Source organism: Capra hircus, chromosome 12, assembly GCF_001704415.2.
Source record: "Capra hircus breed San Clemente chromosome 12, ASM170441v1, whole genome shotgun sequence".
Classification (NCBI taxonomy): domain Eukaryota; kingdom Metazoa; phylum Chordata; class Mammalia; order Artiodactyla; family Bovidae; genus Capra; species Capra hircus.
This window is the reverse complement of record NC_030819.1, coordinates 8,972,328-8,995,725: the sequence shown is the minus strand read 5'-3', so window position 1 is coordinate 8,995,725 and position 23,398 is coordinate 8,972,328.

The following is a 23,398-nucleotide window of genomic DNA, read 5'->3' as shown; positions in this document are numbered from 1 at the left end:
TGCAGTGGAACCAGAGCGTCTTAATGACTGGATGACTAGGGAAGTCCCCCTACACATTCACTATTGAGATTCCGGGTTCTTCATACTTTTTCTGATGAATCAGAATGGCCCCAACCCAGCTGAAGTCTGTAGATGGGAAAACCCACCTAGGACTCAAATGGGAACTCGTGTATCTATCCATTCATCAGCCTGTCTATATCTATCTATCTACCTCTCTATCCATCTACATTGATCTGTTTGGGAGGGAAGGCATCTTCGCTGGTGAACTAGGCTCAGCACAACACAAATATCTGCGGGCTTCCTAAATCTAAATGTTCTGGCCAAGACTCATGCTGGAGAAATGGTTGAGCACGTGGCTGAACTAAATGTGTTGTCTTCTAAGCTCTGGTCTAGGGTACAGTTGTGTCCGAAACCAAGAAGCCTCAATTGCCAACCAGGCATCTATCAAACGTGATGATTTCTATGGAGCGAGGGTGCCGGGCTTAACCTGCAAAACTCAGGTTTTCCTCTGCCTGGTCTTTGGGGGCTGAGCAATTCAACTTTGAATTCTTGGCACTGAAATGGCAGGTATATGGAAGATTTCCAGAAGGAGATAATGACATTTCTGATGAATAGGGTAGGTGATAACTCAAGCAAGAAATGAGAAAAATAACATGGATAAGGATCTTAGTTTTCTCCAGGTTGATAAAGTAGGTCAGCCAGTTGGAAGGCTGTCAGTGACATTTTTGCTCAATTTTCTTCTTGTTTCAAGTCACCATTAGGTAAGTGAATCCTTCCTTTCCCCCTTCTTGTTATGAAAACTCTGGCTTCCTGCCTACAATTGTGTCATTCTTATTTCTGGAAAAGCATTCGAGAGAGTTCGGCAGAATGATCTCACTGAGAACAAACGATGACACACATTCTGTTAGTTTTCTTCCGGCGTTTGCCAAAGTGCACTTTGTGTCTTTTTCTTGTTTTTTTTTTTTTTTTTTTTTTTTTTTTTTAGAGCATGTGTTTTATAAAAGGCAGAGATGCTGTCATCTCTAAGGAGTAGCTGATATAGAAAAGGTCTAGGTATAATGTGGAGCTGTTGCAAATGCTGTTACTGTTGCTGTTTTGGTAGCTCTGTTCAGAATTAGCTTTTTGTTTAAAACTGTTACTTTTCATAAAACATTTAATATGTAGCACAATAATAAAGAGACAAAGCACTAGAAATTCTGCCTCACAATGGTGACCATATTGGTGCATACACACCAGTATATACATATATGTACATGGTTTTAAAAATGTGTGCTATATATACTATATATGTACACGGTTTTAATAAGTGTATACTATGCATTTATACATTGGGTTTCCCTTGTAGCTCAGTGGGTAAGGGAATCTGCCTGCAATGCAGGAGACCCAGGTTTGATCCCTGGGTTGAGAAGATCCCCTGGAGAAGGAAATGGCAACCCACTCCAGTATTCTTGCCTGGAGAATCCCATGGACAGAGGAGACTGATGGGTTACAGTCCATGAAGTTGCAAGAGTTGGACACGACTTCACAACTAAACCACCACCATACTATACATATTCTGTAACCAACATCATTACTCAACCATTTGTGATGGACATCTTTCCATTTCTGTAAATCTAAGATCTAGAAATCACCTATGATGGTTGGAGATTATCAGATTGTCCATACCATAATTTGCTTACTTTCCTATCGAAGGCCACGTCAGTTGCTTCAGATTTTTATCTTTGTAAACAATGCTAAATGTCATTGTGCCTATATTTTCATATTTTGCGATTATTATATTAAGATAAATTCCTTGAAGTGGGATTGCTAGTAAAAATATACAAACGTTTTGCAGAAAGATTTCTAGAAAGGTTATATCCATTTATGTTTCTTGCAACAGTCCATGGAAATCTATTTCTCCATATCTTCCACAAATATGTTTTATCAATATATTTCATCTTTGCCAGTTTGAGAGGCAAGGAAAGTTTAATTTTATTTCGAAAATGTTACAATTATCAATGAACCATGAGTAAGCTGCCCTCATCACTTCTCCTGCATTTAAGGTTGAAACAACTCCTTTTTTTCCTTTTCATCCTCTCCCCTTTCTTTCTTCCTCTTCTCCTTCCTCTTCTGGACTCCTGGTTCTTCTCTCCTTCATCCCTTTGTACAGGAGATAAAATGATCCATGATGAGATTCCCAGTCGTTTTTTTAGATCAATGAAATAACTGTTTTAAGTCCGGAGAACAAATTACCTCATTGCAGAACTGTACAACCTGAGTCCATAAAAATAAGCTTTAGCTGATGGTGGAAATGAATTCATCAGTTGATTAACACTTCCGTTAAATACCTATTTTCTGCAAGGCACTGAGCTAGCCGATGGGGAAGAAAGAAGAGATATGTGAAATGGGTTCTCACTTTAGTTCCTCTCCCATTTTTGTTCTGAGCACCTTGTGTACAAGTGTGGGCACTCTCGTCCTAGTGTGTTAATTCAAATACGTTTGCGGTGCTCCCAGCCACTTGCGGTGCTGTCAGCCACTTAAGAAGCAGACACCTGTAGGAAACGTCTTTCTTTATGCTCTTTCCTTGTTTCTATTTCCCAGGGCCATAGTAACAAAGTACCACGAACTGGGGGCTTAAAACAATAGAAATATATTCTCTTGTAGTTGTGGAAGCCAGAAGTCCAAAATCAAGGCATTGGGTCCTTCTGAAGCCTCTAGGGGAGGATCCATCGTCACCTCTTCCAGTTTCTGATGGCTCCAGGCTTTCCTTGGGTTGTAGCAGCATCGCTCCAGTCTCTGCCTCTGCCTTCTCATCGCCGTCTTGTCCCTCTGTGTCTGTCTATATCTAAATATTCCTCTTCCTTACAGCAGAGACTGACACAACATTGTAAAGCATTTATTCTCCAATAGTAAAATGAAAAAGGACACAAAGGTTCCTCTTCTTATAAGGACACCAGTCTTGTTGGATTAGAACCTATCCTACTCCAGTATGGAAGGTTTGCTCAGTAGCTTCAGTTGTGTCTGATTCTTTATGACCCTATGGACTGTAGCCCTCTAGGCTCTTCTGTCTGTGGGATTTCCCAGGCGAGAATACTGGAGTGAGTTGCCATGCCCTCCTCCAGGGGATCTTCCCAACCCAGAAATCGAACCCACATCTCTTGTGTCTCCTGCATTTGCAGGCACATTCTTTACCACTGAGCCACTCCAGTGTAACCTCATCTTAACCTGATGACATCTGCAAAGACTCTATTCCCTGGTGGCCAGATGGAAAAGAATTCGCCTGCAGTGTGGCAGACCTGGGTTCAATACCTGGGTTGGGAAGATCCCCCGGAGAAAGGAATGGCTACCCACTCCAGTATGCTTGCCTGGAGAATTCCAAGAACAGAGGAGCCTTGCGGGCTATAGCCCATAGGATCATAAAGAGTCAGACATGACTGAGCAACTTCCAAAGAAGTCACTATTTCCACTTTTGCTATTTCCAAATAAGATCATGTTCACAGGTACGGGAATTAGGATTTCAACGTGTGTTTGGGGTGGGTGGTCACAATTCAACCCACAACTCCTCTTTTCTTTCTCTTCCTTCTGATTAAACCTCTCCTTCCCATGCTATGCTTCTGCTGCTGCTTACCTCCTTTGGTTGTGTCTGACTCTGTGCGACCCTAAGGACTCCAGCCTACCTGGCTCCTCTGTCCATGGGATTCTCCAGGCAAGAATACTGGAGTAGGTTGCCATGCCCTCCTCCAGGGGATCTTCCCAACCCAGGGATCAAACCCAGGTCTCCCACATTGCAGGTGGATTCTTTACTGTCTGAGCCACCCGAGAAGTCCAAGAATACTGGAATGGGTAGCCTATCCCTTCTCTAGGGATTGAACTGGGGTCTCCTGCATTACAGATGGATTCTTTACCAACTGAGCTACCAGGGTAGCCCCTCCCATTTGTAACTTTCCTGTCTTTTCCACACACTGGAATCCTCCGTCTTGAGTCACCTCCACCACCGACCAGCTTCCCTTTCATTTCTCCAGCTGCAAATCGAACCCTATGTCTCTCAGAGGTAATGCTGGCTTCCCTGGAGGTGGGTCCTGGGGGCCCAGAGGTACACGAAGAGGGGAAGAAGCTTAGGCAAGTGTCTTTAGAGTCACAAGTGTCTTAGTAATTCCTTTCTCTCTTCCACCATCCCAACAGTCTCAAACATATCACCCACTGGTAAAAACTCTGAAAGGCAAGAGCTGAGAAAAAAAAGAAGAAAAATAAGGATGAAGACATTCTCCAGATAATTACAGCAGGCAATTAATCTAATTAAGCCACTATTATTCAGTCCCTTTCCTAAGACCTGCCAGAATGTTATCTGATTTCCATGAAGTGCAGCAGTGTATTAAAAAAAAAAAAAAGTAGAAAAGGATTATAGCTCTTAACATTGGCAACAAAACTCATAGTAAATCCATCAACTCCATCTCACTCACTCCCTGCTCCAACAGGTCCTGCCTTTATCAATGGCAGAGGTTGCAATTGGACAGTACATCATTGGTGCCTAATGCTTGCGTGATTCCATTTAGACCAACCATCAGAGCTGATTTAAGTGCTAAGGTATACACTTTATCAAGCTGAGCCAGCTTTCGGTCTGGAAGAACCAACGCCTCTGGCGTCTTCCCTCAATCACACAAGAGCGGGGGTTGTTCTCAGATCTTAATGGATACTCGGGTATTATCTCTGTATTATCTCTGCTCTCCTGTGGGTCTTTCCCACAGAAAGGGACATTCGTGGATTTAGCACCCTGATTTCTGGCATCCTGGGTGGGAAGATGAAGATGGTCATACTATGGGTACGCGTTTCAAACCACCTCCTGCAGGCTGTGTGCCAACTCCCAGTAAGAAAGGCTGGTCTGTTGGTTTGCTGGAGCTGCCAGAGCAGAATGCCACAGACTGAGTGGCTTAAACAGGACATTTATTTCCTTTTGACTCTGGAGGCTGCAAGTCTGATTAAGGTGTCAGCTACTTTGCTTTTTTCGAGACCGTTCTCCGTGGCTTACAGACAGCTGCAGACTGTCCTGTGGTCTTTGTGCACGCCACTGGGGTCTCTCTGCGTGTTCAGATTTCCTTTCCTTTACCTTTATTAAAAAATTATCTATGTATTTAGTTTGTGCTGAGTCTTTGGTGCTGCGTGTGTGCTTTTCTCTAGTTGCAGCGAGCAAGGCTCCCCTCTAGCTGGGATGTGGGGGCTTCTCTTGTTGCGGAGCACAGACTCTAGGGTGCGTGGGCGCAGGATTGTGGCTCCCAGGCTCCAGAGCACAGGCTCCATAGTCGTGGCACATGGGCGTAGTTACTCCATGTCATAAGCCGTCTTCCTGGACCAGGGATTGAACCTGTGTCTCCTGCATTGGTGGGTGGATTCTTTACCACTGAGCCACCAGGGAAGACTCCACATTTCCTTTGTTATAAGGACACCTGCTGGGCTGCCCGCTCCCCCTTACATCTCGGATGCCCGTGTCTCTGGCTGGGACCGGAAGTGTTCTGTACCCAGACCACTCAGCTGATCACCAGGGCTGGCTGGGTCCACGTCTCTTTTCATGTGCATGTGCGTGTGCACGCGTGTGTATGTATGCACACTCGTGTGTTGGCTTGTTTTCGATCTGGGCTGTGAAACTGGTCAGGAGTCGGGCAGGTGGAGATGGGAAGGCCTTGCCTAGTGACTTGGGTAAGATGCCAGGCAGGGAAGTGTCATCATCCACCCGAATCCTCCCGGGGCTTCCCTCTTTTCTCTTCTTCCACCCCACCCCCGCCCCCTACACAAACTGTGGTGTGTTTTGCCTCCAACAGCTCTGTCCCTGGGACTCTGAGAGGCCTGTCCAGGGGTTCCCACAGCAGCTTTGTCTCCTCACACAGAGCTCCCTAAGTCTTCCCTCTGCTCCCCTGTGTCGGAAATCACCCCTCTTCCAGGCTGTTCCCCTCCCCTGTCTAGGTCCCTCAGTAAGTGACCCGCATATGCACTCTCATCTCATGTGAAACCCACGTGAGATGTTAGGAATGTGTGCAGGGAAGAAGCATAGCTCACTTTAACTGCAAAGAAAGGTGAGTCAGGACCACGTTACAGATGGCTTTGAATGCCAGGCAAAGCAGGAAGGAGGCTGGAGGCAAGAAGCTGGCTCCAAGGCTATTTTAATAATCCCGAGTTACTGAAGGCTTCAAATAATTTGTAGGATGTGGCAACAGGCGGTGAGGGACGGGGTGCATGTGAGGGATTCCGGAAGCTGGATTGGTTGATATGAAACCGACTCCCAGGATGAGAGAGAAGAAGGCATCAAAACTGATGCCAAGTCCTGAGTCTTGCGTCTCTGGGGAGACGAGGCGCCAGGCACAGTGATGGGAAATGCAGAGAGAAGGGCTGATGTAGACGGACATGGTGAATTCGGTCTCTGATTATGGCCTGCCACACTGAAGTCCCACATTTTAACCCGGAATTAATATTTCCTTCCCCTGCATGTTCTCAATTTATCTTTCAGGCGCAGACAGTCCTTTCCAAGTCATCATCTTTCCTAGTTCTTAGATTGCTATGGCTTAATTGGTGTTTGATCGTTTTTAGCCCTGGCTCTTCAACATCAAGGGAGAGTTTACAGGGGGCAAAGAAAAGAAAGATTTCATTGCAGTGACAGCAAGTTAACACAGAGCCGTGTGTTGGCTTCTTTTCTAGGTTCTTCAGTGGCAGGCACTGCGTTTAGGTAACATGTAATGTCAATCCAGCAGTCCGCAGCAGAGAATTGAGCTCTTGCTGCTGCTGCTGCTGCTGCTGCTGCTAAGTTGCTTCAGTCGTGTCTGACTCTGTGCGATCCCATAGATGGCAGCCCACCAGGATCCCCTGTTCTTGGGATTCTCCAGGCAAGAACACTGGAGTGGGTTGCCATTTCCTGCTCCAATGCATGAAAGTGAAAGTGAAGTCACTCAGTACACTCAGTAGTGTCTGCCTCTTAACAACACCATGGACTGCAGCCTACCAGGCTCCTCCATCCATGGGATTTTCCAGGCAAGAGTGCTGGAGTGGGGTGCTATTGCCTTCTCCTTTTGAGCTCTTAGATGGCTACATTTAACACTGGGGCTGAGTCCTGCATATTTTAAAGATGAACTGTGTCCTTATTCATGCTCCCAGGAGACACTCTTCAGTTTGCAGAAGCAGAATGGGTGAGCTTGTAGACCCAGAAATTCTGAGCAGTAACGACACAGTATAACCAGTGCATCACTGAAATCATTTTTCTCAGACACAGTACTGTGCTTTAGTGTCAGTGTTAATCTCAGACTGTATTTTGCTTGGGATAATGAGCCCTGGAACTACGAAATGGGAAATACTCAAAGGTGCTCACTTCCAACCTACATACCGGTTAAGTGGACCATCCTAAAGTGGAGGTATCACCATCGTTGTCAGGGCACCTGGGGTTTCTTTCTCTCCAGATTTACTTGCTCCTCCTGTTGGATGATGGTGCTAATGTCCTAGCAGCAGCTCTCTGACTCTCTTGTTTTAGAAAAGAAGGGCCAAACTGCAGAAGGAATGGATGCCTTAATTAAATTATTCATGAATCGATGTAGACTCACTGACCCTTTTGTGCTAGACCCAGTGCTAAATGCTAAACACTCAGGTTACACAGATGAAGCGTGGCCCCCACTCAAGGGGAATTGTAGGCTAATCGAGGTTTCAGATGTGAAATGAATGATTTCAGTCCAGCTTGGGCTGGTACCTGGAGGTCTCACTCGGCTGCAAAGAAGAGGGAGCCCTCAGGGGTTACTGAAAAGCCCATTCTAGGTCTCTCTTCCCACCTGTGTGTTTCATAATCAGATTGAGCACACGTTACATCAGGCCCTTTTGAGAGAAGATTCACTCGAAAATTTGGATATAGTATAAGTCGATGACCCAGCAATTGCACTCCTAGATGTACATCAAAGGGAAATGAAAATGTATTCACACAGAAACTTATTGCAACATCATTCATAAAAGCTAGAAGGTAGAAACAGCACAGATGCCTGTCACCTGATGAGTGGACACGCGGATGTGGTCTACCCGTAAAGTGAGATCCATAAAGCGAATAGGACTCAGCCAGACAAAGGAATGAAGCACTAACGCGGGCGAGAGTGTGGATGGATGAATCTTGAAAGCTTGAGGCTAAGGGGAGGAAGCCAGGCGCAAAGGGCACGGATTGTATGCTTCCATTGATATGAAACATCCAGAATAGATAAATCCGAAGAGACAGAAGGCCGATTGTGGTTGCCTGGGACTGGGGGGAGGGGAATGGAGAGTGGCTGCTTATCAAGGTACAGTGTTGCCTTTTGGGGTCATGAAAATGTCTTGGGACAAGACAGAAGTGATGTTGAACACAAGTGTATTAAATGCCACTGAACTGTACTCTTCAAGATGGTGAATTTTAGGTATGTGAATTTTAGTTCAAATATGTATAGAGAGGGGCTTCCCCGGTGGCTCAGTGGTGAAGAATCAGCCTGCACTGTAGAAGCTGCAGGAGACACGGGTTCTGTCCCTGGGTCGGGAGGATCCCCTGGAGGAGGGCATGGCAACCCACTCTAGTATTCTTGCCTGGAGAATTTCATGGACAGAGGAGCCTGGCAGGCTAAGCCCATGAGATCACAAAGAGTCAGACACAACTGAAGCAAGTTAGCACGTATGCACGTACCGTGCTTGGTTTAATGCTCTCTTGCTGCTGTCTTTAAATTCTGAATCATGTTTAAACAAGAAACGCCATATCTTAATTTTGTGCAGGGCCCTAGAAATTATGTAGCTGATCCTGGGTGGAAGAATTTACAGTACAGAAATTGGCAAATACCATGAATCAGGGGTTTCCCCTCTAGGAAAGGTGGAGTTTCCAAGGTATGATTGGACGTGGAAGGGGAAGTTAGGGGAGTCAGAGGAAAAGGTCTATTGAGTTCCTGGCCTAGATGATAGGATGACAGTGAGCTATGGATCCATTTATTACTGAATCAAAGAAATATGTGATGACTGCCTCTCCTGCCTCAGGGACTTGGCAAAGACTAGAAACTAAAAAACACAGAGAACTCAGACTTGGGGAAAGGGAGTCAGGAAGACTAGTCATGAATCTGAATTATGAAGTTAAATAGAAGAGCTGGGCAAAGGCAAGTGAGCAAGAGACTCTGGGTCTTTTATGGTGGTCTCCATCCTTTTTGGGACCCGGGACCAGTTTCATGAAAGAAAATTTTCCCACAGACTGGGGGTGGGAGGGATGGTTTTGGGCATATTACACTTATCGTGTACTTTATTATTATTACATCAGCTCCTCCTCAGATCATCAGGCATTAGATCCCAGAAGTTGAGGACCCCTGTTTTAGAGAATAGCACTCAATCCCATTGTGGCAGAAGTTGGGTGTTTCTGGGGGTGTGGAGAAGAGACCAAAGAGGTGGTGCTGGGTGGGTGCCAATCACCAAGATCATGGCTAAAATTTTGGTTTATTTGGCAAGCAGTGGGGAACCACTATAGGCTATAGGCAGAGTAATGCTATGCCTAGATTTTCATTGAAGAAAAATCCTCTTTGCGAGGGTGGGAAGTAGACTGGAGTCAGGGGACCAACCAGGATACATTTAGGATACGTCTAGGATGGGGCTGAGGGTACCTTGCCATGCTAATGTGGTGGCAGTGGGGAGAAAGAAAAGGGAACTGAAATATTTAGGTAAAAATGGCAGAATTTGATGCCTGGATGTGGGAAATGAGGGAGAGAGTCAAGGAGAGTCAGGTTTCTGGTACGGATGTCTCCATAGAAAAATACAGAGAAAAACAGTTCAAGCATCGCTGAAACATCTCTTTTGTCCCTGAAACTGTCCTATCTTATTTTGCTTAGAGAGGGTGTGAAAATGTCACATAGGCAATCAAAATCAAGACACAAAAATGTATAATTCAATGAAAATATGCTCCAGGAAAAAATTATACCCAGAAAATGTTGGTTCACTACAAGAGCATCTTGTTTTTAAGCCAGTGTGGGAAATGTAGACGAAATTCAACTTCCTAACAACAATAAAATACGGATGGACAAAGCCAACATCTCATGGCCTGTTGCCTTAAGTTGGACGGAACTCAGGCCTGGGAAGATATAGGAAGATGATGGAAGGACAGAGATGTAATTGAGGGCAGATTGGTCATAAGTGAAATTTGGAGGTTTAGCATGTGGAGGGGAGCCTTGCTTTAAATGGAAGTTTGCGTGATATTATCCGTTTAGAATTTTGTGCTAAAGGGAAAAATAAACCCAATGACTGTACTAGGGAAAATGAAATGTATTCAATTTACTTCCACAGATAGGTATGGATTCAATTTTATTTTTAAAATATGTTTGTCTTAGACCCTGTACATTGAAATACAAAGAGTTAGTGTCTGCCCTCAAGGAGCTTATCATCGTGAATTTAAACAGCCAGCTCCAATACATGAGAGACAATACACGAATGAACATTAGCCAGACCTATGGTGTAAAATTTACAAAAATAACATTCTGATCCCAAATCTTCAGCAGTTAGCCCAAGAAACCTGTCCACTATCTACACTAACCAGTTCAGAAAGCCAGCCTGCTCTCTGTAAGTTAGACTTGTCCAAAGTAAGGCTATTTCTAGGAACCAGTCCAGGAAGCCAAACAATAACAGCTGTAGGGAACAGCCCCAAATGGCCAGGACTTGATTTATATCTGACAGTTTCCTCTTTTTTTTTTTTTGGCCTCTACTTCCACCTTCTCACCAGTCAGAGAAAGCCAAATAGACACCCTAACCAACCACATGGGAACCCTGTTCCTCGTTGGCCCACCCCCCGCTTCCCAGGCCAACAGCCTCCAATTAGGGAGGAACCTTCCCTGTTCTCTCTGAGGCTCTCCCAGCCCCTGCCTGCCCTGAGTTTCTGCCAGAGGCAAGTGGTGATGGCTGATTCTCTTGCTATAACAAGCACTGCATAAATAGTCTTTGCCTGTTCTCCTTGGGATGATCTTCACTTATTTCCCCAGAGACAAGGCGGAATAAAGTCAGTGCCAAGGATACCTAAAGATTTCACACTGTGGGGGAATAAAGGAAAGAGTAATTCACTCTGTTGGAGAAAACTGGGGATGGCAGAGTTGCAGCAATCAGCTAAAAGACACCCACACGCTCCTAAATAACTTCTTTTACGTTCTGGGACATTAATGCTAAAGTAAAGTGAAGTGGCTCAGTTATGTCTGACTCTTTGCAACCACATGGACAGTAGCCTGCCAGGCTCCCCTGTCCGTGGGATTTTCCAGGCAAGGATACTGGAATGCGTTGCCATTTCCTTCTCCAAATGCCAAAGTAACTTGTAGACTTTTCACGAAGGGCGAGACAGCTTCTGAAGGGAAAGAGTAATCCTAGCATATACGCTTTAGATCTGCCCTCCTGCTCAGGACTCGCAGACAAACTTGAATCACAGCAACTGACGGGAGTCCATCTAAACTTCCGGGACTCTGTTGGATGTGAGCATGAACTGTGGTTTGGGTGAGAAAGGCTGTGCGTTTTCATTACTATTGGCTAAATGGCATTTTGAGATATTTATGGGAGATATATGAGATATTTTCAGCCCAGTTTCTCCCCTTTATTCTCCTTATTCAGACAGACAGCAGAGGCTAATAATTCTTTGTTCAGAGAAAGCTTGTGACCCACAGATTTGTTTCCAAAACATAAACCCATTGAGGAGATAAGGCTGTCAATCCCTGAGGGGAACTTCCAGTAAGAGGATTCTGCTTGAAAATCTGGTGAATCAGGAAAGAGAGGTGCAATAGAGGTCCCCCTGATCACCTGAGCCACTTCACACCACGGATTAGAAAGAGTTTGGTAAGAAGAGAGGAGAAGCTGGGGGTCTTTGAGGAGAGGGTCTTGCTTATGGCTTCCCGGAGGCACTGGAGGACCCCAGGTGGGAGTGGGAGTGGCCACACAGCTCATGTGGGCAGGTGGAATCCTACCTGCGGATGCCAGCAGCAGAGCTCCGTGGCCAGCCCGACATTGCAAAGAGAAGAGGATGTCTCAGCCATGATCTGAGTGAACCCCCCAATGCTTGTCCAGAGGGCTAGTTCCAGAACCATGACAAACCTCCATAACCTTTTTTAAAATTTATTTATTTGGCCATGCCAGGTCTTAGTGGCAGCATGTGGGATCTTTAGCTGTGGCATGTGAGCTCTTAGTTGCAGCATGTGGCCCTAGTTCCCTGACTAGGGATCGAACTGTGACCCTCCCCCCAACCCCCCACGGCATTGGGAGCGTGGAATCTTAGTCATTGGACCACGAGGGCAGTCCCTCAATAACCTTTCGATAGCTCCAGGGAACTGTCTGGAAACTCTGAAAGTGGTTGAGTTTACATTTTTCTACCAGCCTTATATCATTGGCATTGGAATCAGGAATCAGGCTGATTTATATAGAGATGGGGTGTTTCTTGCACCTGAGTCTGTGGACTGTAACTCATGTATAAATGTGATACTTACAGGAAGTTAACAAAAATGGAGAGACCTGTGAATCAATGCCTCCAAGTAACCTCACGTTGTGTGTGTACAGGTTCAGGGTAGTCTGTGTGTATGAAAACACTCACGCCTTGGGGAGAGGAAACCAAGCCGGGGAAACGGTTCTATTATCTAGTCACCCGGCTACTAGGTGATGTCCCAAAGCGGGTCTGTTTCCAGTTGTGTGCCGATTTCTTTGCTCTTTCTATCCCTCTTTCTTCTGACAGATTCTGCAGCTGCTCTTTGTGTCAGGATTCCATTTGTGAATTGGATAAGAAGTCAGACTCCCTCAGGGAAATGCACTGAGTAGGAATTGAAAGCAGAGATGAATGACAAGGAGGTTGGGAAACATTAAATCTTTGTTACACGAATTCTTGTGTTTCTGTTACCTGGGCTTAGAGAGAAAAGGGCTAGAACGTATTTCTTTTGGGAGTCAAATGTTTTGAAACAAGCAAGATTTCGGGGAGCTTATCAGCTATATCTATAAATAACGAAATGAGATTTCTTGAAAAATAACTAGACTGAATTTCAAACAGGAAAACAGGTCCTAATTTGTGCCTTTACATAGGTGACCCCTGGACCCTTCCGATCACTCTCTGCTCCACCCCAAGGAACTGCTATCCTAACTTCTCATGCCACTGGTCAGTTTATTTCTGAATGTTATATGAATGGAATATATAGTTTGGTTCCTTTTATTCAAAATCAGTTTTTGAGGCTCAGTGGTATCAACGTTTTAAGGCAAACCTATTAATCACACTTCAGAATGTTTCAATGGAACCTAAATGCCATATAATGATTTGATAAACACCATCATCCTTTACAAACACACACACAAATCTTCCTTAAACATTGGGAAAACCCTTATTTTCTCTTTCTCCTCGACTTGCATTTCCATTTCCTTTCCCCACTGAATTTTATCCTAATGTAATACAATTTTATGCTTTAAAATCTTTATTGTTCACCCTATTATACATATTTGTAATAAAATTATGGGACTTTCCAGGTGGCTCAGTGACAAAGAATCCACCTGCCAATACAGGAGATGCAGATTCCATCCCTGGGTAAGGAAGGTCCCCTGGAGAAAGAAATGGCAACCTACTCCCATATTCTTGCCTGGGAAATCGCATGGACAGAGGAGCTTGGTGGGCTACAGTCCATGGGGTCTCAAAAGAGCTGGGACATGACTTAGGGACTAAATAGCAACAGCAACAAATAAAATTATGCCTCCTGACTGAAAATCTTTTTCCTATGACTCTCAGGCTCTTAGGGATAAGAAGTTTATTCTATATTTAGTTATAATTTAAATGAGAATGTAATTGAGCAAAGTAACAGTATACTGCACATTTTGATAAATAATTGTTAAACATAAAAGTCCATTTTGTTGGGGTAGTTTTTTAGTACATGGATCGGCAGAATACCAGCTGCCCATCAATGGCCACTCTTAATCTCCAGAACCTGTGTGTATGCTAGGTTACATGGTGAAGGGGAGTTAAGATTTCAGAAGGAATTAAATTTGTAATTGCCTGATTTTGAGATGATCCTGAATTATCCAGGTGGGTCGTGTATTCACAAAGATCATTATAAGTGGAAGAAGGGGGCAGAAGAGAGAGAAGCCAGAGAGATGGCAGCCTCAGGACTCTACCCGATAATGCTGGCTGTGCAGATAAATGATTGGGCAGTGAGTCAAAGCACATGAACAGTCCTTAGAAGCTGAAATAGGCAAGGAAACCCATTCTTCCCCTAGAGCTACCAGAAGGAACTCAGTTCTGATGACACCTAGATTTTAATGCTGTGAGACATGTTTTGGACTTCAGCACAGGATAATAAAGGGGCTATCCAGATGGCGCTAGTGGTAAAGAACCTGGCTTTCCTGGTGACTCAGATGGTAAAGAGGGAGACCTGGGTTCGATCCCTGTGTTGGGAAGATCCCCTGGAGAAGGGAAAGGCTACCCACTCCAGTATTGTCTGGAGAATCACATGGACAGAGGAGCCTGGTGGGCTACAGTCCATGGGGTCCCAAAGACCCAGACAGGGCTGAATCGACTTAGCACACATACACTCTAGATGATATAGATGATAAGATGATCAATCTGCCCTGTTTTAAGCAACTAAATTTATGTAAACTTGTTACAGCAGCAATAGGAAGTGAATCCAATAGTTAAAGATATTGCCTAAATGAGATTGGGTGCAGCATCAATTTCATTTTTATTTCTTTTAATAGGAACTAGAGAACTTTAAGGAAAACTTCAACTATAAACTAGTATGAGGCATGACTATATTTGGAATAAAAATTTTGTAGTATGATTTCATGAAATTCTGTAACTGCCTCTATCTGCAAGAAATAATGTGATTCTTCATTTGTGAGTTTTGTCAGAAACATGTTGAAAAAATGTATTTTCAGAAAAAATTCAGTTACATTAAAAAAAAATCACAGCACTTGCAGTTTTCACTATTTGAATGTTTTTCTTTCTAGCTGCTGGAATATCCTAGGGTACAACTATTGAGAGCAGCTGGAAAGAATTGCTTATACTTAAAAATAAGGAGAAAAAGCTTTTTTTTTTTTTGCATTCAATATTTCTTACAAAAGCTCTGCTTTGCTCTCCTGAGAACTCTTCTTCAAGATAATATATGCTTTGACAATGGTCTGGGGTATTAGAGGCAACAGAGATAAGAAATGTTTTAGTCTCACCATGCCTTTCCACTCCAGGTCTAAATTCAGTGTTCCAGCAGGGCTCAAAATCCTTACTTTCTTACAAGAAAACAGTTAACAGAAGTGTGTACAATGCAGGAAATCCAGGGCACCCTATGGGACCTGTGTGTGTGTGTGTGTGTGTGTGTGTGTGTGTGTGTGTGTGTGTGTGTGTGTGTGTGTGTGTGTGTGTGTGTGTGTATTCCTCTCCGATCTTTAGAGAAGTCTCTTCCATTTGGTACATGGGGCAGGGTGGGGTGGGGGGGGTTTGCTTGGATAACCACTCATATGAGCAGCTGCCATCAGCAGTTCCTCAGGGAAGGGAGGCAGCCTGAGAACCGGTGCTCACAGTGGAGGTGGATGCACCAGCTGTAAAAGGACGTGGGTGGGTCCCCTTGGCGTCTATAGCCATTTCTTTTGTAAACTGAAGATAGTTGATTATATGCTTGTCTGTATGTGTTTTTAAAAAAACTGAATGTTCCTTGTCATATGCCCTGACCCTCACCTCTTCAATAGATTATATCAGCAAATCCTCTCATCTTTCTCCTTCACCACCTCCACCCATACTATCACTTGCTATTGCTTCCACAAAAACCACGCTAATCGGGCTCCCGCCACACATTGCCTGGACCGATGAAGTAGCCTCCAAGGTGACCAACTCACATCACTCTCCAGTCCTCTACTCTGATTTATTTCCTTTTAAAATAGCACCTTGTATTTGAGGTTATATTACATACATATGGGTTCACGGTTTGTTTCTTTAGTGGGACATAAGCTTCCGATCCCTGGGTTGGGAAGATCCCCTGGAGGAGGGCGTGGCAACCCACTCCAGTATTCTTGCCTGGAGAATCCCATCCACGGGGAGCCTGGCGGGCTACAGACCATAGGGTCACGTAGAGTCAGACCCGACTGAAGCGACTTAGCACGCATGCATTCAAGCTTCATGAGAGCTGCTAGTTGTGTAGAAACACTAGAAAGTGTCTCTAGTAATGCCAGCACAAAGTATGCAGGTAATCAACAGGAAATTGAGCTAAAAGTAACTGAATCATAACTATTGATTTCACTGATATCTTTGGGTTTAGTCCTACTATCTTAATTTGTGTGCCCTTAACTGTGCTAATTGATATATTGTTTTTTCATTTTCCCCTTCTGTAAGTTTGGAAATCTGTACACCTTACCTCTAATCTTCTAATACTTACCCATTGCTTAAAATGAGTAATCATCTAGAAATAATCTAGAATGAATAAACTTTTTCTGCAGTTGTCTTTATCCTCAGGCCTCCTCACTCCCACCAAAAATGAAAGAACTTCATTGCCCTTTTTAGTTCTCCTACTTGCAATCTCCCTTGCCTCCATGGAATTCAACACTGTATGGACATTTTAGTTAAAACTTTTACTTATTTAATACTGTTCTCTTCTTCTTCTTTTCTTTTTCTGGCCTTGTTGCAAGGCATGTGGGATCTTAGTTCCCCAACCAGGGATCAAATCCTTACGGAGTCCTAATCACTGGACTGTCAGAGTATTCCCAGTTATTTAATACTTTTTATCTTTTTTTTTTATTTTAAAATCTTTAATTCTTACATGCGTTCCCAAACATTAACCCCCCTCCCACCTCCCTCCCCATAACATCTCTCTGGGTCATCCCCATGCACCAGCCCCAAGCATGCTGTATCCTGCGTCAGACATAGACTGGCGATTTGATTCTTACATGATAGTATACATGTTAGAATGCCATTCTCCCAAATCATCCCACCCTCTCCCTCTCCCTCTGAGTCCAAAAGTCCGTTATACACATCTGTGTCTTTTTTGCTGTCTTGCATACAGGGTCATCATTGCCATCTTTCTAAATTCCATATATATGTGTTAGTATACTGTATTGGTGTTTTTCTTTCTGGCTTACTTCACTCTGTATGATCGGCTCCAGTTTCATCCATCTCATCAGAACTGATTCAAATGAATTCTTTTTAACGGCTGAGTAATACTCCATTGTGTATATGTACCACAGCTTTCTTATCCATTCATCTGCTGATGGACATCTAGGTTGTTTCCATGTCCTGGCTATTATAAACAGTGCTGCGATGAACATTGGGGTACATGTGTCTCTTTCAATTCTGGTTTCCTCGGTGTATATGCCCAGCAGTGGGATTGCTGGGTCATAAGGTAGTTCTATTTGCAATTTTTTAAGGAATCTCCACACTGTTCTCCATAGTGGCTGTACTAGTTTGCATTCCCACCAACAGTGTAGGAGGGTTCCCTTTTCTCCACACCCTCTCCAGCATTTATTGCTTGCAGATTTTTGGATCGCAGCCATTCTGACTGGTGTGAAGTGGTACCTCATTGTGGTTTTGATTTGCATTTCTCTAATAATGAGTGATGTTGAGCATCTTTTCATGTGTTTGTTGGCCATCCATATGTCTTCTTTGGAGAAATGTCTATTTAGTTCTTTGGCCCATTTTTTGATTGGGTCGTTTATTTTTCTGGAATTGAGCTGCATAAGTTGCTTGTATATTTTTGAGATTAGTTGTTTGTCAGTTGCTTCATTTGCTATTATTTTCTCCCATTCAGAAGGCTGTCTTTTCACCTTGCTTATATTTTCCTTTGTTGTGCAGAAGCTTTTAATTTTAATTAGATCCCATTTGTTTATTTTTGCTTTTATTTCCAGTATTCTGGAAGGTGGATCATAGAGGATCCTGCCGTGATTTATGTCTGAGAGTGTTTTGCCTATGTTCTCCTCTAGGAGTATTTAATACTTTTTAAATGTAACAGTACATTTTACTTCTGTGTTTGATTTGTTTCTTTATAAATCTCACCTATTTCTCCTGGAGCCTCCCTCTCCCCACACCCCTAATTTTCATAACAGTTCTTCCCCAAAAGGTCATTGGGTAGCAAACTTTGAGATCTTATACCTGTAAATGTCTTTATGCTAAAGAAGGTGTCAGCACCCATTTTTTTTTTAATGGTTCAAATAAGTGTTTTAAGTTTACAGAAGTTTTCAGTTACAACTACTCAATGCTGCCACTTAATGCAAAAGCAGGCCCTGACTGTTTTTGTATATAAACAGTATTTATATGCTTTGTCCTTATATGTATATAAAGACAACACATAACTGAAAAGGTGTGGCCATGTCCCAATAAAATTTTATTAATGAAAACAGGTGGCGGGTCCATTGGCCATCGTCTGCTGACCTCTGTTTCAAAGGATATAGAATCTGGATATAGAATTTTAGGTTCCAAGTTATTTTCCTTTACAAATTGGAGAGAACTGCTCCAATGTCTCCTGGTGCCACTGCTGCCGTCATGAAGCCCGAGGTCAACCAGATTCTTTTTCCTTGTAGATGACTAGCGTCCGCCTCTGTAGACGGCCTTAGGGTTCTCTTTTCATTTGAATGGTTTCCTCACGGATTTGCAACTGCCACCTTGCTCCCCCAAATTGTCTCTCAAAAGCAACTTTTTGATAAAGCAGAGGTGTTTATTAAACTTATGCAGAGACCAGTGGTTAAGACGCCATGCTTCCAAAGCAGGGGGCGTGGGTTTGATCTCTGGTTGGGGAGCTGGTGAGTGGTGTGGCCACAAAACCAAAACAAATTGAAAAAAAAAAAACAAACAAAAAACCCTACAGCCGTAAGAGATCATCACTTTGAGAAGATCTTAGCAATGTCTCAGAAGGAGAAAATTTGGGCGAGATATTTACAGGATTTGTTTTGGGGGGTGGAGGGGTCAGGGCTCATGTGATTTAGGAGTTTAGGACAGGTTTTTCAAGGCCAGGGAACTGATTGGGACTGGGTGAAGCTCCTAACTAGTTGCTTAAGTTTAGTGGACACACTGAAGCGCAAAGCTGAAACTGATATGTAAACTGCTTGATAAATGAGATGTTTGCTCAGGCGTAAACACGATTGTCCAGAGAGGAAAATTGTTTGCCCAGACGTACAAACCATTTGCCCAGACAATTTGGTTTTCAGGAACTTCCTGAGGTAAGCAACAATTATCTGCTGATTTACTGTCTTATCTTTCTGGGCAAGGATTTCCTGGAAAAAATAAATCATGTTGGAACAGGTGGTCTTAATTCGTGGTCCCAGTAGTTAAGCTATGTGGGTACAATGAACCTTTCTCTATTCTTAGCTGTGTCTGATTAATTAAAAATTTATCCTGCTGGGTAGTGAGTGTTTTTTTTTTTTTAAGAGACCCCATGTCTTACTTTAGTTCTGTAAATTTCTAATTAATTATTTCTTTAAATTTTATTTTCTCTTGTTGTTTTTCAGTCTCTGGGCTCTTGTAATCCCTATTATATGGATGCTAGAACTAGATTTCTTCCATTATTAAGCCTCTTAATTTTGTCTTTTGAGCAAATTCTGTGGCTCCATTTCCCAAATGATTTGCTCCTCAGCTGTGCCTGTTCTGTTTTTTCTTTTTTACCCATCATATTCAGTTTTCAACTCAATAACTATAATTTTAATGCCTCGTAGCTTTTATTGGTTCTGTCTCTTCATTTGCCCACATTGTTTCCTTAAAGCTTTGATATAGTTGTCTTAAAAAAAAAATCCTTCTGTGATCGCACTATTTAATCTGCTTCTTTAGTTTTCCTTTTTCCTCCACATCCTATGATGTGGGCTCTCCCCAGATATTTGATTCTTAATTATGTTCTCTAATATTAAGATTCCTTGTTACAGCATCTGTAACAAATGATGCTTCCTTAGTGGCTCAGATGGTAAAGAATCTGCCTGCAATGTACGAGACCTGGGTTTGATCCCTGGGTCGGGAAGATCCTCCTGGAGAAGAAAATGGCAACCCACTCCAGTATTCTTGCCTGGAGAATCCCATGGACAGAGGAGCCTGGCGGGCTAGAGTCCTTGGGGTCACAAAGAGTTGGACATGACCGAGCGACTAAAAGAGACACACGGCAAATTATGCAGACTGGCCAAGCGGGTGTGGGGACTGCCGCTGAGGCTTGTACTCACTGTTGTTAGTGAGCGTGGCAGGGGCTTCTGTGATGCGTCAGGATAAGGTGGTCTTTAAGGCACCCCAGGACACTGCACATTTCTCGCTCCCAGAGTTCCTGTGCCCACTGCCTTGTGGGAAGTGAGGACCACACCACGGCTGCCGGCTCCCACACCCGGGGAGGAGGCCAGATGCTCGGACACCCAGATAGCTCATCTCACCTTTCTGGTTTTGAGCTGCCCTCTCCTGCTGGATTCCACCCCGTCTCAGTCTGGGGGACCCTTAGGCTTTTTAGCAGAACTCTCCCACCCTTGTCCTGGGCTGTACTTTTTCCTCTTCAATCTATTCTTGCCTAAACTTTCTAACTTGAAGAAATTCTTCACAGTTTCTGGTTGATCCAGAGCTTCCTTTTTCTATCATCCCTGTGTATTTATTTGTTTACTTTTCAAGGTCTAATTTCCACGAATTTCACTTTGGAGGTCTTGGCAATCTGCCATAAAGCAGGTTCCTTACACCAAATTAAACTTCAAGCCACCACCTTATCAGGTTGGCAAAAAAAAAAACCTCAGTCATGTTGGGGTACCTTCATTATATAGCAATATATATATTGTCCTGGGGGTCTCGTGTACAGAGATAGGTGTCCTGGGAGCTGATCTTTGGTTGGTTCTGGTCCCCTGAGAAGCCCATTCTTCCTTCTGCTACTTCATACGGCTGTGCATAGAGGTCTCATCAATGCTGTGCTCTGTGCCTGGGGTCCCATCTCTCCATGCAACGGCATCGGCCTCCCCTGTCAAGGTCTGACCCCTTCCGTGGCCATTAGGGGGTGTTTGGTGCTGGGCTGTAATTTCGCACCTCTGCCCCTGCTCTAGTTTTCTAGTCTGGGGACTCTTAACTTTTTTCCATTCCTTCTACAAAACCACCTCCCCCACCCCAGACACTCTTTTTCCTTCCTTTCCATCCTTGGCATCTAATCTGCAAAAGAGCGATAGGGTTCTAGAAAAGTCTACTTCTATGAAAGGAGACACAGAGGCTTCCATGGAGTGGGGAAGGGAAAATCCAGAGAATGCAATTTGTTGCTGTTGTTCAGTCCCTAACTTGTATCTGACTCTTTTTCGACGCCATGCACACCAGTCTCCTCTGTTCTCCATTGTCTCCTGTTCAAACTCTTGTCCCTTGAGTCAGTGATGCCATCCAACCATCTCATCCTGTGTCATCTGCTTTTCCTCCTGCCTTCAATCTTTCTCAGCATCAGGGTCTTTTCCCATGAGTCAGCTCTTTGCATCAGGTGGCCTAAGTATTGGAGCTTCAGCTTCAGCATCAGTCCTTTCAGTGAATATTCAGGGTTGATTTCCTTTAGGATTGACTGGTTTTATCTCTTTGCAGTCCAAAGGACTCTCAAGAGTCTCTTCCAGTGCCACAGTTCAAAAGCATCAGTTCCTTAGTGCTCAGCCTTCTTTATGGTCCAACATTCACATCTGTACATGACTACTGAAGAAACCTCAGCTTTGCCTATATGGACCTTTGTCAGCAAGGTGATGTCTCTGCTTTTTAATATGCTGTCTAAGTTTGTCAGAGCTTTCCTTCCAAGGAGCAAGCATAGACTGTATGAAGAGAGAATGGTTGCAATCTTATCTGTTTCAGTTACTATTGCCTTGTAACAAACCACAACACTCAGTGGTATGAAACAACCTTTCCATAGTGTTCACAAGTTCTGAGGGTCAGGAATTTGAACAGGAAAAACAGGGATGGCCTGTCTTTGCCCCATGATGTCTAGATGCTCAGCTGAGAAGATTGGAGGCTATAGAAAAGGTAACCTAAGCCCAGGGAACTGTTGTTTAATGGCTACAGAATTTCAGTTTTGTAGGATGGAAAAGTTCTGGAAATTGGTTGCATAACTGTATAAATATACTTTACTGAACACACACACACACACACACACACACACACACACACTGTTTGCTTAGTTGCTCAGTTATGTCTGATTCTTTGCAAATCCATTGACTGTAGCCCACCAGGCTCCTCTGTCCTTGAGATTCTCCAGGCAAGAATACTGGAGCAGATTGCAATTTCTTCCTCAGGGGATCTTCCCAGTCCAGGGATCGAACCCGTGTCTCTTTGCATCTCCTACCTTGGCAGGCAGATTCTTTACCACCGTGCCACTTGGGAAGCTCTCTGTCTCACACACACACAATTAAATTAAAAAAATTTTAAATGTACTTCATTTCAAAACAAAAGGAGAGTGCTCCTTGGTTATTACATCATGTTTATAAAATCTAGCTATTATGTTTGTTTTGTTTTTAGATTTACAGCACACAAGGCCTCTGAAAAGTCTCAAGAAAAGACCCCAAATTTCTTCCCTGTAAAACCATTTTGCGGAATGAACTGACCACCGAGAACACAGTTTTAGAAGCGAGGCTATAATCTCAAGGGTCTGCTGCATTTCTATATCCCACGATTCTTTCCTGAGTCTGAAGAGTCCCCCCCAGACACTCTTCTTTCTGACATTTATTTGCTGCTTTTTTCTGAACTCAGAGACTCTCTCTGCCTCATGTGTCTGGACAGTGACAGATGGGAAAGACTCTTCTTCAGTGACCAGATCTGTCTTGACAGCCTTGGGAGCCCCAAGTCAGCTGGCTCTATTTCCTTGGACTCCAAGTATCAGGTTGGGGGGGTGGTTCCTCAAAATATTTGAGGGTTGCTTGAATACATTTTGTGTGTGAATGGTTTTCAGTTGCTTTCTTTAATGATACGAATGTGGATCAAAACCCAGGGAAACATATTCCAAAGAACCGTTCAAATTCCCTGTGAAATTTTAGTGTGTTTATGGTATTTTGTTGGAATATTCTATGGACTAGAGAATTTTTACAAGAGAGTTTTTTTTTTTTTTCTTTGTAATGAGGTTTACTATACCAGGAATCTGACTTGTGATACTCTGATACAGACCTTGTACAGCCAAATTGTACATAAAAGTTAGTATTCCTAGATGTCCTTTAAAAGGTAATTATCTTGTAATCAGGAAGAATCAGGTGGCGCTAGTGGTAAAGAACTGGCCTGCCAATGCCGGAGATGAAAGAGATGCATGTTCGATCCCTGGGTCAGAAGGTCCCCTGAAGGAGGGCATGGCAAGCCGCTCCAGTATTCTTGCCTGGAGTATCCCATGGACAGAGGAGCCTAGCAGGCTACAGGCCATAGGGTTGCACGGAGTCAAACACGATTGAACCGACTTAGCATGCATGCATCGTGAAATCATCCGTATTAAGAAGTTCATTGCTTCCTACCTATTTTGCTACCTAATGCTTGTGATTATTGACATCTATTGGG